At 48.1% G+C, this 13,945-nt stretch overlaps 11 non-coding genes across 11 annotated transcripts; all 11 read right to left on the bottom strand.

Annotated features, from left to right (window-relative positions):
- Nucleotides 1-693: 693 nt before the first annotated feature.
- Nucleotides 694-775, bottom strand: TRNAL-UAG (transfer RNA leucine (anticodon UAG)). The gene has a single exon. It is a non-coding gene; the product is annotated as a tRNA-Leu (tRNA).
- A 1,144-nt stretch (nucleotides 776-1,919) lies between these two features.
- TRNAL-UAG (transfer RNA leucine (anticodon UAG)) lies at nucleotides 1,920-2,001 on the bottom strand. Its single transcript has one exon. It is a non-coding gene; the product is annotated as a tRNA-Leu (tRNA).
- A 1,144-nt stretch (nucleotides 2,002-3,145) lies between these two features.
- On the bottom strand, nucleotides 3,146-3,227 carry TRNAL-UAG (transfer RNA leucine (anticodon UAG)). Its single transcript has one exon. It is a non-coding gene; the product is annotated as a tRNA-Leu (tRNA).
- Nucleotides 3,228-4,371: 1,144 nt separating this feature from the next.
- TRNAL-UAG (transfer RNA leucine (anticodon UAG)) lies at nucleotides 4,372-4,453 on the bottom strand. The gene has a single exon. It is a non-coding gene; the product is annotated as a tRNA-Leu (tRNA).
- Nucleotides 4,454-5,597: 1,144 nt separating this feature from the next.
- On the bottom strand, nucleotides 5,598-5,679 carry TRNAL-UAG (transfer RNA leucine (anticodon UAG)). Its single transcript has one exon. It is a non-coding gene; the product is annotated as a tRNA-Leu (tRNA).
- Nucleotides 5,680-6,823: 1,144 nt separating this feature from the next.
- Nucleotides 6,824-6,905, bottom strand: TRNAL-UAG (transfer RNA leucine (anticodon UAG)). The gene has a single exon. It is a non-coding gene; the product is annotated as a tRNA-Leu (tRNA).
- A 1,144-nt stretch (nucleotides 6,906-8,049) lies between these two features.
- Nucleotides 8,050-8,131, bottom strand: TRNAL-UAG (transfer RNA leucine (anticodon UAG)). Its single transcript has one exon. It is a non-coding gene; the product is annotated as a tRNA-Leu (tRNA).
- Nucleotides 8,132-9,275: 1,144 nt separating this feature from the next.
- TRNAL-UAG (transfer RNA leucine (anticodon UAG)) lies at nucleotides 9,276-9,357 on the bottom strand. The gene has a single exon. It is a non-coding gene; the product is annotated as a tRNA-Leu (tRNA).
- Nucleotides 9,358-10,501: 1,144 nt separating this feature from the next.
- TRNAL-UAG (transfer RNA leucine (anticodon UAG)) lies at nucleotides 10,502-10,583 on the bottom strand. The gene has a single exon. It is a non-coding gene; the product is annotated as a tRNA-Leu (tRNA).
- Nucleotides 10,584-11,727: 1,144 nt separating this feature from the next.
- Nucleotides 11,728-11,809, bottom strand: TRNAL-UAG (transfer RNA leucine (anticodon UAG)). Its single transcript has one exon. It is a non-coding gene; the product is annotated as a tRNA-Leu (tRNA).
- Nucleotides 11,810-12,953: 1,144 nt separating this feature from the next.
- On the bottom strand, nucleotides 12,954-13,035 carry TRNAL-UAG (transfer RNA leucine (anticodon UAG)). The gene has a single exon. It is a non-coding gene; the product is annotated as a tRNA-Leu (tRNA).
- Nucleotides 13,036-13,945: the final 910 nt, after the last annotated feature.

Raw genomic sequence — 13,945 nt, 5'->3', positions numbered from 1 at the left:
GTGCTCACGTTTTTAAAGAAGTCCACCATTAGCCCGCAGTGTAAGCCTACCCGGGGCCTCCGCCGATGGTCCATGGTGTGTGGGATCCTTACTGGACCAACCCCAGCCGTAACGCAAATCTTAGCTTTGTCTCATTCGACCCCTAACTCGACCCAAGGAGCTACTGCAAACTCTTAGCCTAACACTAGCCCTAAATGAAAGACGCCTATTGTCCTCACATGTGGGATTTTGTTCTCGCTGCTAGTGCATACGAAACTTGGTTCCGACGTGTCCAGGAGTGGGAGAATTACCAGGGACCTTGCAATCTCGTGCCTGGGGGTTTCTAAGCTGGGCATAGGAGCTCCACTGGATGGAGCCAAGTGTCTTGAACTGAGTTTTTGTGATGCAGCAGGAAAAGGCGCTGCAAAAAGGAGCAACTACCAAGGCAAAGAGATGTGCATTCATTAGGGCATCGTGTCGGCAGATTTGTGGCCCTGCCAAGCACGTGTTTATTGACAGGATCGTGAACGCATGTCCGTTTTCAGTGAACAGTGATTTATGCTTTACCCTTTTTTGGTGAAAACGCACACGAGTCAGATGTGTGCTTTCAGTCTGGGTGTTCAGAAAAGCAAGAATTCATAAACACATGCCATTCCCTGGCTCCCAATTGTCCTGTCTGTACACGTGGCATGAAGATAAAAAAGAAACAGCTATTGGCAGCGGTGGGATTCGAACCCACGCCTCCAAAGAGACTGGAGCCTAAATCCAGCGCCTTAGACCGCTCGGCCACGCTACCCTGCTGGTACTGAAACGAGAGCCTCTGAGACCTGTATTTTTTTAGGGATTGGCTGGTTTGGCCATTAATTCAAAATCAAAGCAAAGCATGAACTTGGATTGAATTCTAGCACTGGCTGTGCAAAGCCCGAACTGAACAATAAAGCACACTTGTCAGCCTGAAATTGAAATGTCACCTTTCGGGAGTGCTCTGTTCAACAGCAGTCTGGTAGCCTAGTGGTCAATGTCAGCACCCCTCCATCCAGCAGTCTTGAGTTCAATTCCCGGTGAGGGAGGTCAGATCTTTTCTAGGTTTTTTTTGGTTCTAAAAATGTTTGGGAAGCGAAGGTTCAGGAACATTGCCGGTAGGGAGAGTAAGCTCTTTAAAGGCATGCAATGAGATGTGTTTTTCTTTATTTCTGCATATTTCTGTAGCTAGCTGCATTCTTTCAGTCAACATCCCGCCCCATTTAGTGCTCACGTTTTTAAAGAAGTCCACCATTAGCCCGCAGTGTAAGCCTACCCGGGGCCTCCGCCGATGGTCCATGGTGTGTGGGATCCTTACTGGACCAACCCCAGCCGTAACGCAAATCTTAGCTTTGTCTCATTCGACCCCTAACTCGACCCAAGGAGCTACTGCAAACTCTTAGCCTAACACTAGCCCTAAATGAAAGACGCCTATTGTCCTCACATGTGGGATTTTGTTCTCGCTGCTAGTGCATACGAAACTTGGTTCCGACGTGTCCAGGAGTGGGAGAATTACCAGGGACCTTGCAATCTCGTGCCTGGGGGTTTCTAAGCTGGGCATAGGAGCTCCACTGGATGGAGCCAAGTGTCTTGAACTGAGTTTTTATGATGCAGCAGGAAAAGGCGCTGCAAAAAGGAGCAACTACCAAGGCAAAGAGATGTGCATTCATTAGGGCATCGTGTCGGCAGATTTGTGGCCCTGCCAAGCACGTGTTTATTGACAGGATCGTGAACGCATGTCCGTTTTCAGTGAACAGTGATTTATGCTTTACCCTTTTTTGGTGAAAACGCACACGAGTCAGATGTGTGCTTTCAGTCTGGGTGTTCAGAAAAGCAAGAATTCATAAACACATGCCATTCCCTGGCTCCCAATTGTCCTGTCTGTACACGTGGCATGAAGATAAAAAAGAAACAGCTATTGGCAGCGGTGGGATTCGAACCCACGCCTCCAAAGAGACTGGAGCCTAAATCCAGCGCCTTAGACCGCTCGGCCACGCTACCCTGCTGGTACTGAAACGAGAGCCTCTGAGACCTGTATTTTTTTAGGGATTGGCTGGTTTGGCCATTAATTCAAAATCAAAGCAAAGCATGAACTTGGATTGAATTCTAGCACTGGCTGTGCAAAGCCCGAACTGAACAATAAAGCACACTTGTCAGCCTGAAATTGAAATGTCACCTTTCGGGAGTGCTCTGTTCGACAGCAGTCTGGTAGCCTAGTGGTCAATGTCAGCACCCCTCCATCCAGCAGTCCTGAGTTCAATTCCCGGTGAGGGAGGTCAGATCTTTTCTAGGTTTTTTTTGGTTCTAAAAATGTTTGGGAAGCGAAGGTTCAGGAACATTGCCGGTAGGGAGAGTAAGCTCTTTAAAGGCATGCAATGAGATGTGTTTTTCTTTATTTCTGCATATTTCTGTAGCTAGCTGCATTCTTTCAGTCAACATCCCGCCCCATTTAGTGCTCACGTTTTTAAAGAAGTCCACCATTAGCCCGCAGTGTAAGCCTACCCGGGGCCTCCGCCGATGGTCCATGGTGTGTGGGATCCTTACTGGACCAACCCCAGCCGTAACGCAAATCTTAGCTTTGTCTCATTCGACCCCTAACTCGACCCAAGGAGCTACTGCAAACTCTTAGCCTAACACTAGCCCTAAATGAAAGACGCCTATTGTCCTCACATGTGGGATTTTGTTCTCGCTGCTAGTGCATACGAAACTTGGTTCCGACGTGTCCAGGAGTGGGAGAATTACCAGGGACCTTGCAATCTCGTGCCTGGGGGTTTCTAAGCTGGGCATAGGAGCTCCACTGGATGGAGCCAAGTGTCTTGAACTGAGTTTTTGTGATGCAGCAGGAAAAGGCTCTGCAAAAAGGAGCAACTACCAAGGCAAAGAGATGTGCATTCATTAGGGCATCGTGTCGGCAGATTTGTGGCCCTGCCAAGCACGTGTTTATTGACAGGATCGTGAACGCATGTCCGTTTTCAGTGAACAGTGATTTATGCTTTACCCTTTTTTGGTGAAAACGCACACGAGTCAGATGTGTGCTTTCAGTCTGGGTGTTCAGAAAAGCAAGAATTCATAAACACATGCCATTCCCTGGCTCCCAATTGTCCTGTCTGTACACGTGGCATGAAGATAAAAAAGAAACAGCTATTGGCAGCGGTGGGATTCGAACCCACGCCTCCAAAGAGACTGGAGCCTAAATCCAGCGCCTTAGACCGCTCGGCCACGCTACCCTGCTGGTACTGAAACGAGAGCCTCTGAGACCTGTATTTTTTTAGGGATTGGCTGGTTTGGCCATTAATTCAAAATCAAAGCAAAGCATGAACTTGGATTGAATTCTAGCACTGGCTGTGCAAAGCCCGAACTGAACAATAAAGCACACTTGTCAGCCTGAAATTGAAATGTCACCTTTCGGGAGTGCTCTGTTCGACAGCAGTCTGGTAGCCTAGTGGTCAATGTCAGCACCCCTCCATCCAGCAGTCCTGAGTTCAATTCCCGGTGAGGGAGGTCAGATCTTTTCTAGGTTTTTTTTGGTTCTAAAAATGTTTGGGAAGCGAAGGTTCAGGAACATTGCCGGTAGGGAGAGTAAGCTCTTTAAAGGCATGCAATGAGATGTGTTTTTCTTTATTTCTGCATATTTCTGTAGCTAGCTGCATTCTTTCAGTCAACATCCCGCCCCATTTAGTGCTCACGTTTTTAAAGAAGTCCACCATTAGCCCGCAGTGTAAGCCTACCCGGGGCCTCCGCCGATGGTCCATGGTGTGTGGGATCCTTACTGGACCAACCCCAGCCGTAACGCAAATCTTAGCTTTGTCTCATTCGACCCCTAACTCGACCCAAGGAGCTACTGCAAACTCTTAGCCTAACACTAGCCCTAAATGAAAGACGCCTATTGTCCTCACATGTGGGATTTTGTTCTCGCTGCTAGTGCATACGAAACTTGGTTCCGACGTGTCCAGGAGTGGGAGAATTACCAGGGACCTTGCAATCTCGTGCCTGGGGGTTTCTAAGCTGGGCATAGGAGCTCCACTGGATGGAGCCAAGTGTCTTGAACTGAGTTTTTGTGATGCAGCAGGAAAAGGCGCTGCAAAAAGGAGCAACTACCAAGGCAAAGAGATGTGCATTCATTAGGGCATCGTGTCGGCAGATTTGTGGCCCTGCCAAGCACGTGTTTATTGACAGGATCGTGAACGCATGTCCGTTTTCAGTGAACAGTGATTTATGCTTTACCCTTTTTTGGTGAAAACGCACACGAGTCAGATGTGTGCTTTCAGTCTGGGTGTTCAGAAAAGCAAGAATTCATAAACACATGCCATTCCCTGGCTCCCAATTGTCCTGTCTGTACACGTGGCATGAAGATAAAAAAGAAACAGCTATTGGCAGCGGTGGGATTCGAACCCACGCCTCCAAAGAGACTGGAGCCTAAATCCAGCGCCTTAGACCGCTCGGCCACGCTACCCTGCTGGTACTGAAACGAGAGCCTCTGAGACCTGTATTTTTTTAGGGATTGGCTGGTTTGGCCATTAATTCAAAATCAAAGCAAAGCATGAACTTGGATTGAATTCTAGCACTGGCTGTGCAAAGCCCGAACTGAACAATAAAGCACACTTGTCAGCCTGAAATTGAAATGTCACCTTTCGGGAGTGCTCTGTTCAACAGCAGTCTGGTAGCCTAGTGGTCAATGTCAGCACCCCTCCATCCAGCAGTCTTGAGTTCAATTCCCGGTGAGGGAGGTCAGATCTTTTCTAGGTTTTTTTTGGTTCTAAAAATGTTTGGGAAGCGAAGGTTCAGGAACATTGCCGGTAGGGAGAGTAAGCTCTTTAAAGGCATGCAATGAGATGTGTTTTTCTTTATTTCTGCATATTTCTGTAGCTAGCTGCATTCTTTCAGTCAACATCCCGCCCCATTTAGTGCTCACGTTTTTAAAGAAGTCCACCATTAGCCCGCAGTGTAAGCCTACCCGGGGCCTCCGCCGATGGTCCATGGTGTGTGGGATCCTTACTGGACCAACCCCAGCCGTAACGCAAATCTTAGCTTTGTCTCATTCGACCCCTAACTCGACCCAAGGAGCTACTGCAAACTCTTAGCCTAACACTAGCCCTAAATGAAAGACGCCTATTGTCCTCACATGTGGGATTTTGTTCTCGCTGCTAGTGCATACGAAACTTGGTTCCGACGTGTCCAGGAGTGGGAGAATTACCAGGGACCTTGCAATCTCGTGCCTGGGGGTTTCTAAGCTGGGCATAGGAGCTCCACTGGATGGAGCCAAGTGTCTTGAACTGAGTTTTTGTGATGCAGCAGGAAAAGGCGCTGCAAAAAGGAGCAACTACCAAGGCAAAGAGATGTGCATTCATTAGGGCATCGTGTCGGCAGATTTGTGGCCCTGCCAAGCACGTGTTTATTGACAGGATCGTGAACGCATGTCCGTTTTCAGTGAACAATGATTTATGCTTTACCCTTTTTTGGTGAAAACGCACACGAGTCAGATGTGTGCTTTCAGTCTGGGTGTTCAGAAAAGCAAGAATTCATAAACACATGCCATTCCCTGGCTCCCAATTGTCCTGTCTGTACACGTGGCATGAAGATAAAAAAGAAACAGCTATTGGCAGCGGTGGGATTCGAACCCACGCCTCCAAAGAGACTGGAGCCTAAATCCAGCGCCTTAGACCGCTCGGCCACGCTACCCTGCTGGTACTGAAACGAGAGCCTCTGAGACCTGTATTTTTTTAGGGATTGGCTGGTTTGGCCATTAATTCAAAATCAAAGCAAAGCATGAACTTGGATTGAATTCTAGCACTGGCTGTGCAAAGCCCGAACTGAACAATAAAGCACACTTGTCAGCCTGAAATTGAAATGTCACCTTTCGGGAGTGCTCTGTTCAACAGCAGTCTGGTAGCCTAGTGGTCAATGTCAGCACCCCTCCATCCAGCAGTCTTGAGTTCAATTCCCGGTGAGGGAGGTCAGATCTTTTCTAGGTTTTTTTTGGTTCTAAAAATGTTTGGGAAGCGAAGGTTCAGGAACATTGCCGGTAGGGAGAGTAAGCTCTTTAAAGGCATGCAATGAGATGTGTTTTTCTTTATTTCTGCATATTTCTGTAGCTAGCTGCATTCTTTCAGTCAACATCCCGCCCCATTTAGTGCTCACGTTTTTAAAGAAGTCCACCATTAGCCCGCAGTGTAAGCCTACCCGGGGCCTCCGCCGATGGTCCATGGTGTGTGGGATCCTTACTGGACCAACCCCAGCCGTAACGCAAATCTTAGCTTTGTCTCATTCGACCCCTAACTCGACCCAAGGAGCTACTGCAAACTCTTAGCCTAACACTAGCCCTAAATGAAAGACGCCTATTGTCCTCACATGTGGGATTTTGTTCTCGCTGCTAGTGCATACGAAACTTGGTTCCGACGTGTCCAGGAGTGGGAGAATTACCAGGGACCTTGCAATCTCGTGCCTGGGGGTTTCTAAGCTGGGCATAGGAGCTCCACTGGATGGAGCCAAGTGTCTTGAACTGAGTTTTTGTGATGCAGCAGGAAAAGGCGCTGCAAAAAGGAGCAACTACCAAGGCAAAGAGATGTGCATTCATTAGGGCATCGTGTCGGCAGATTTGTGGCCCTGCCAAGCACGTGTTTATTGACAGGATCGTGAACGCATGTCCGTTTTCAGTGAACAGTGATTTATGCTTTACCCTTTTTTGGTGAAAACGCACACGAGTCAGATGTGTGCTTTCAGTCTGGGTGTTCAGAAAAGCAAGAATTCATAAACACATGCCATTCCCTGGCTCCCAATTGTCCTGTCTGTACACGTGGCATGAAGATAAAAAAGAAACAGCTATTGGCAGCGGTGGGATTCGAACCCACGCCTCCAAAGAGACTGGAGCCTAAATCCAGCGCCTTAGACCGCTCGGCCACGCTACCCTGCTGGTACTGAAACGAGAGCCTCTGAGACCTGTATTTTTTTAGGGATTGGCTGGTTTGGCCATTAATTCAAAATCAAAGCAAAGCATGAACTTGGATTGAATTCTAGCACTGGCTGTGCAAAGCCCGAACTGAACAATAAAGCACACTTGTCAGCCTGAAATTGAAATGTCACCTTTCGGGAGTGCTCTGTTCAACAGCAGTCTGGTAGCCTAGTGGTCAATGTCAGCACCCCTCCATCCAGCAGTCTTGAGTTCAATTCCCGGTGAGGGAGGTCAGATCTTTTCTAGGTTTTTTTTGGTTCTAAAAATGTTTGGGAAGCGAAGGTTCAGGAACATTGCCGGTAGGGAGAGTAAGCTCTTTAAAGGCATGCAATGAGATGTGTTTTTCTTTATTTCTGCATATTTCTGTAGCTAGCTGCATTCTTTCAGTCAACATCCCGCCCCATTTAGTGCTCACGTTTTTAAAGAAGTCCACCATTAGCCCGCAGTGTAAGCCTACCCGGGGCCTCCGCCGATGGTCCATGGTGTGTGGGATCCTTACTGGACCAACCCCAGCCGTAACGCAAATCTTAGCTTTGTCTCATTCGACCCCTAACTCGACCCAAGGAGCTACTGCAAACTCTTAGCCTAACACTAGCCCTAAATGAAAGACGCCTATTGTCCTCACATGTGGGATTTTGTTCTCGCTGCTAGTGCATACGAAACTTGGTTCCGACGTGTCCAGGAGTGGGAGAATTACCAGGGACCTTGCAATCTCGTGCCTGGGGGTTTCTAAGCTGGGCATAGGAGCTCCACTGGATGGAGCCAAGTGTCTTGAACTGAGTTTTTGTGATGCAGCAGGAAAAGGCGCTGCAAAAAGGAGCAACTACCAAGGCAAAGAGATGTGCATTCATTAGGGCATCGTGTCGGCAGATTTGTGGCCCTGCCAAGCACGTGTTTATTGACAGGATCGTGAACGCATGTCCGTTTTCAGTGAACAGTGATTTATGCTTTACCCTTTTTTGGTGAAAACGCACACGAGTCAGATGTGTGCTTTCAGTCTGGGTGTTCAGAAAAGCAAGAATTCATAAACACATGCCATTCCCTGGCTCCCAATTGTCCTGTCTGTACACGTGGCATGAAGATAAAAAAGAAACAGCTATTGGCAGCGGTGGGATTCGAACCCACGCCTCCAAAGAGACTGGAGCCTAAATCCAGCGCCTTAGACCGCTCGGCCACGCTACCCTGCTGGTACTGAAACGAGAGCCTCTGAGACCTGTATTTTTTTAGGGATTGGCTGGTTTGGCCATTAATTCAAAATCAAAGCAAAGCATGAACTTGGATTGAATTCTAGCACTGGCTGTGCAAAGCCCGAACTGAACAATAAAGCACACTTGTCAGCCTGAAATTGAAATGTCACCTTTCGGGAGTGCTCTGTTCAACAGCAGTCTGGTAGCCTAGTGGTCAATGTCAGCACCCCTCCATCCAGCAGTCTTGAGTTCAATTCCCGGTGAGGGAGGTCAGATCTTTTCTAGGTTTTTTTTGGTTCTAAAAATGTTTGGGAAGCGAAGGTTCAGGAACATTGCCGGTAGGGAGAGTAAGCTCTTTAAAGGCATGCAATGAGATGTGTTTTTCTTTATTTCTGCATATTTCTGTAGCTAGCTGCATTCTTTCAGTCAACATCCCGCCCCATTTAGTGCTCACGTTTTTAAAGAAGTCCACCATTAGCCCGCAGTGTAAGCCTACCCGGGGCCTCCGCCGATGGTCCATGGTGTGTGGGATCCTTACTGGACCAACCCCAGCCGTAACGCAAATCTTAGCTTTGTCTCATTCGACCCCTAACTCGACCCAAGGAGCTACTGCAAACTCTTAGCCTAACACTAGCCCTAAATGAAAGACGCCTATTGTCCTCACATGTGGGATTTTGTTCTCGCTGCTAGTGCATACGAAACTTGGTTCCGACGTGTCCAGGAGTGGGAGAATTACCAGGGACCTTGCAATCTCGTGCCTGGGGGTTTCTAAGCTGGGCATAGGAGCTCCACTGGATGGAGCCAAGTGTCTTGAACTGAGTTTTTGTGATGCAGCAGGAAAAGGCGCTGCAAAAAGGAGCAACTACCAAGGCAAAGAGATGTGCATTCATTAGGGCATCGTGTCGGCAGATTTGTGGCCCTGCCAAGCACGTGTTTATTGACAGGATCGTGAACGCATGTCCGTTTTCAGTGAACAGTGATTTATGCTTTACCCTTTTTTGGTGAAAACGCACACGAGTCAGATGTGTGCTTTCAGTCTGGGTGTTCAGAAAAGCAAGAATTCATAAACACATGCCATTCCCTGGCTCCCAATTGTCCTGTCTGTACACGTGGCATGAAGATAAAAAAGAAACAGCTATTGGCAGCGGTGGGATTCGAACCCACGCCTCCAAAGAGACTGGAGCCTAAATCCAGCGCCTTAGACCGCTCGGCCACGCTACCCTGCTGGTACTGAAACGAGAGCCTCTGAGACCTGTATTTTTTTAGGGATTGGCTGGTTTGGCCATTAATTCAAAATCAAAGCAAAGCATGAACTTGGATTGAATTCTAGCACTGGCTGTGCAAAGCCCGAACTGAACAATAAAGCACACTTGTCAGCCTGAAATTGAAATGTCACCTTTCGGGAGTGCTCTGTTCAACAGCAGTCTGGTAGCCTAGTGGTCAATGTCAGCACCCCTCCATCCAGCAGTCTTGAGTTCAATTCCCGGTGAGGGAGGTCAGATCTTTTCTAGGTTTTTTTTGGTTCTAAAAATGTTTGGGAAGCGAAGGTTCAGGAACATTGCCGGTAGGGAGAGTAAGCTCTTTAAAGGCATGCAATGAGATGTGTTTTTCTTTATTTCTGCATATTTCTGTAGCTAGCTGCATTCTTTCAGTCAACATCCCGCCCCATTTAGTGCTCACGTTTTTAAAGAAGTCCACCATTAGCCCGCAGTGTAAGCCTACCCGGGGCCTCCGCCGATGGTCCATGGTGTGTGGGATCCTTACTGGACCAACCCCAGCCGTAACGCAAATCTTAGCTTTGTCTCATTCGACCCCTAACTCGACCCAAGGAGCTACTGCAAACTCTTAGCCTAACACTAGCCCTAAATGAAAGACGCCTATTGTCCTCACATGTGGGATTTTGTTCTCGCTGCTAGTGCATACGAAACTTGGTTCCGACGTGTCCAGGAGTGGGAGAATTACCAGGGACCTTGCAATCTCGTGCCTGGGGGTTTCTAAGCTGGGCATAGGAGCTCCACTGGATGGAGCCAAGTGTCTTGAACTGAGTTTTTGTGATGCAGCAGGAAAAGGCGCTGCAAAAAGGAGCAACTACCAAGGCAAAGAGATGTGCATTCATTAGGGCATCGTGTCGGCAGATTTGTGGCCCTGCCAAGCACGTGTTTATTGACAGGATCGTGAACGCATGTCCGTTTTCAGTGAACAGTGATTTATGCTTTACCCTTTTTTGGTGAAAACGCACACGAGTCAGATGTGTGCTTTCAGTCTGGGTGTTCAGAAAAGCAAGAATTCATAAACACATGCCATTCCCTGGCTCCCAATTGTCCTGTCTGTACACGTGGCATGAAGATAAAAAAGAAACAGCTATTGGCAGCGGTGGGATTCGAACCCACGCCTCCAAAGAGACTGGAGCCTAAATCCAGCGCCTTAGACCGCTCGGCCACGCTACCCTGCTGGTACTGAAACGAGAGCCTCTGAGACCTGTATTTTTTTAGGGATTGGCTGGTTTGGCCATTAATTCAAAATCAAAGCAAAGCATGAACTTGGATTGAATTCTAGCACTGGCTGTGCAAAGCCCGAACTGAACAATAAAGCACACTTGTCAGCCTGAAATTGAAATGTCACCTTTCGGGAGTGCTCTGTTCAACAGCAGTCTGGTAGCCTAGTGGTCAATGTCAGCACCCCTCCATCCAGCAGTCTTGAGTTCAATTCCCGGTGAGGGAGGTCAGATCTTTTCTAGGTTTTTTTTGGTTCTAAAAATGTTTGGGAAGCGAAGGTTCAGGAACATTGCCGGTAGGGAGAGTAAGCTCTTTAAAGGCATGCAATGAGATGTGTTTTTCTTTATTTCTGCATATTTCTGTAGCTAGCTGCATTCTTTCAGTCAACATCCCGCCCCATTTAGTGCTCACGTTTTTAAAGAAGTCCACCATTAGCCCGCAGTGTAAGCCTACCCGGGGCCTCCGCCGATGGTCCATGGTGTGTGGGATCCTTACTGGACCAACCCCAGCCGTAACGCAAATCTTAGCTTTGTCTCATTCGACCCCTAACTCGACCCAAGGAGCTACTGCAAACTCTTAGCCTAACACTAGCCCTAAATGAAAGACGCCTATTGTCCTCACATGTGGGATTTTGTTCTCGCTGCTAGTGCATACGAAACTTGGTTCCGACGTGTCCAGGAGTGGGAGAATTACCAGGGACCTTGCAATCTCGTGCCTGGGGGTTTCTAAGCTGGGCATAGGAGCTCCACTGGATGGAGCCAAGTGTCTTGAACTGAGTTTTTGTGATGCAGCAGGAAAAGGCGCTGCAAAAAGGAGCAACTACCAAGGCAAAGAGATGTGCATTCATTAGGGCATCGTGTCGGCAGATTTGTGGCCCTGCCAAGCACGTGTTTATTGACAGGATCGTGAACGCATGTCCGTTTTCAGTGAACAGTGATTTATGCTTTACCCTTTTTTGGTGAAAACGCACACGAGTCAGATGTGTGCTTTCAGTCTGGGTGTTCAGAAAAGCAAGAATTCATAAACACATGCCATTCCCTGGCTCCCAATTGTCCTGTCTGTACACGTGGCATGAAGATAAAAAAGAAACAGCTATTGGCAGCTGTGGGATTCGAACCCACGCCTCCAAAGAGACTGGAGCCTAAATCCAGCGCCTTAGACCGCTCGGCCACGCTACCCTGCTGGTACTGAAACGAGAGCCTCTGAGACCTGTATTTTTTTAGGGATTGGCTGGTTTGGCCATTAATTCAAAATCAAAGCAAAGCATGAACTTGGATTGAATTCTAGCACTGGCTGTGCAAAGCCCGAACTGAACAATAAGGCACACTTGTCAGCCTGAAATTGAAATGTCACCTTTCGGGAGTGCTCTGTTCAACAGCAGTCTGGTAGCCTAGTGGTCAATGTCAGCACCCCTCCATCCAGCAGTCTTGAGTTCAATTCCCGGTGAGGGAGGTCAGATCTTTTCTAGGTTTTTTTTGGTTCTAAAAATGTTTGGGAAGCGAAGGTTCAGGAACATTGCCGGTAGGGAGAGTAAGCTCTTTAAAGGCATGCAATGAGATGTGTTTTTCTTTATTTCTGCATATTTCTGTAGCTAGCTGCATTCTTTCAGTCAACATCCCGCCCCATTTAGTGCTCACGTTTTTAAAGAAGTCCACCATTAGCCCGCAGTGTAAGCCTACCCGGGGCCTCCGCCGATGGTCCATGGTGTGTGGGATCCTTACTGGACCAACCCCAGCCGTAACGCAAATCTTAGCTTTGTCTCATTCGACCCCTAACTCGACCCAAGGAGCTACTGCAAACTCTTAGCCTAACACTAGCCCTAAATGAAAGACGCCTATTGTCCTCACATGTGGGATTTTGTTCTCGCTGCTAGTGCATACGAAACTTGGTTCCGACGTGTCCAGGAGTGGGAGAATTACCAGGGACCTTGCAATCTCGTGCCTGGGGGTTTCTAAGCTGGGCATAGGAGCTCCACTGGATGGAGCCAAGTGTCTTGAACTGAGTTTTTGTGATGCAGCAGGAAAAGGCTCTGCAAAAAGGAGCAACTACCAAGGCAAAGAGATGTGCATTCATTAGGGCATCGTGTCGGCAGATTTGTGGCCCTGCCAAGCACGTGTTTATTGACAGGATCGTGAACGCATGTCCGTTTTCAGTGAACAGTGATTTATGCTTTACCCTTTTTTGGTGAAAACGCACACGAGTCAGATGTGTGCTTTCAGTCTGGGTGTTCAGAAAAGCAAGAATTCATAAACACATGCCATTCCCTGGCTCCCAATTGTCCTGTCTGTACACGTGGCATGAAGATAAAAAAGAAACAGCTATTGGCAGCGGTGGGATTCGAACCCACGCCTCCAAAGAGACTGGAGCCTAAATCCAGCGCCTTAGACCGCTCGGCCACGCTACCCTGCTGGTACTGAAACGAGAGCCTCTGAGACCTGTATTTTTTTAGGGATTGGCTGGTTTGGCCATTAATTCAAAATCAAAGCAAAGCATGAACTTGGATTGAATTCTAGCACTGGCTGTGCAAAGCCCGAACTGAACAATAAAGCACACTTGTCAGCCTGAAATTGAAATGTCACCTTTCGGGAGTGCTCTGTTCGACAGCAGTCTGGTAGCCTAGTGGTCAATGTCAGCACCCCTCCATCCAGCAGTCCTGAGTTCAATTCCCGGTGAGGGAGGTCAGATCTTTTCTAGGTTTTTTTTGGTTCTAAAAATGTTTGGGAAGCGAAGGTTCAGGAACATTGCCGGTAGGGAGAGTAAGCTCTTTAAAGGCATGCAATGAGATGTGTTTTTCTTTATTTCTGCATATTTCTGTAGCTAGCTGCATTCTTTCAGTCAACATCCCGCCCCATTTAGTGCTCACGTTTTTAAAGAAGTCCACCATTAGCCCGCAGTGTAAGCCTACCCGGGGCCTCCGCCGATGGTCCATGGTGTGTGGGATCCTTACTGGACCAACCCCAGCCGTAACGCAAATCTTAGCTTTGTCTCATTCGACCCCTAACTCGACCCAAGGAGCTACTGCAAACTCTTAGCCTAACACTAGCCCTAAATGAAAGACGCCTATTGTCCTCACATGTGGGATTTTGTTCTCGCTGCTAGTGCATACGAAACTTGGTTCCGACGTGTCCAGGAGTGGGAGAATTACCAGGGACCTTGCAATCTCGTGCCTGGGGGTTTCTAAGCTGGGCATAGGAGCTCCACTGGATGGAGCCAAGTGTCTTGAACTGAGTTTTTGTGATGCAGCAGGAAAAGGCGCTGCAAAAAGGAGCAACTACCAAGGCAAAGAGATGTGCATTCATTAGGGCATCGTGTCG

Source organism: Ambystoma mexicanum, chromosome 1p (assembly GCF_040938575.1).
Source record: "Ambystoma mexicanum isolate Mex_15411 chromosome 1p, UKY_AmexF1_1, whole genome shotgun sequence".
Taxonomy (NCBI): Eukaryota; Metazoa; Chordata; class Amphibia; order Caudata; family Ambystomatidae; genus Ambystoma; species Ambystoma mexicanum.
Note: the sequence above shows the minus strand (reverse complement) of the source record. Positions and strands in the feature narration are given on the sequence as shown.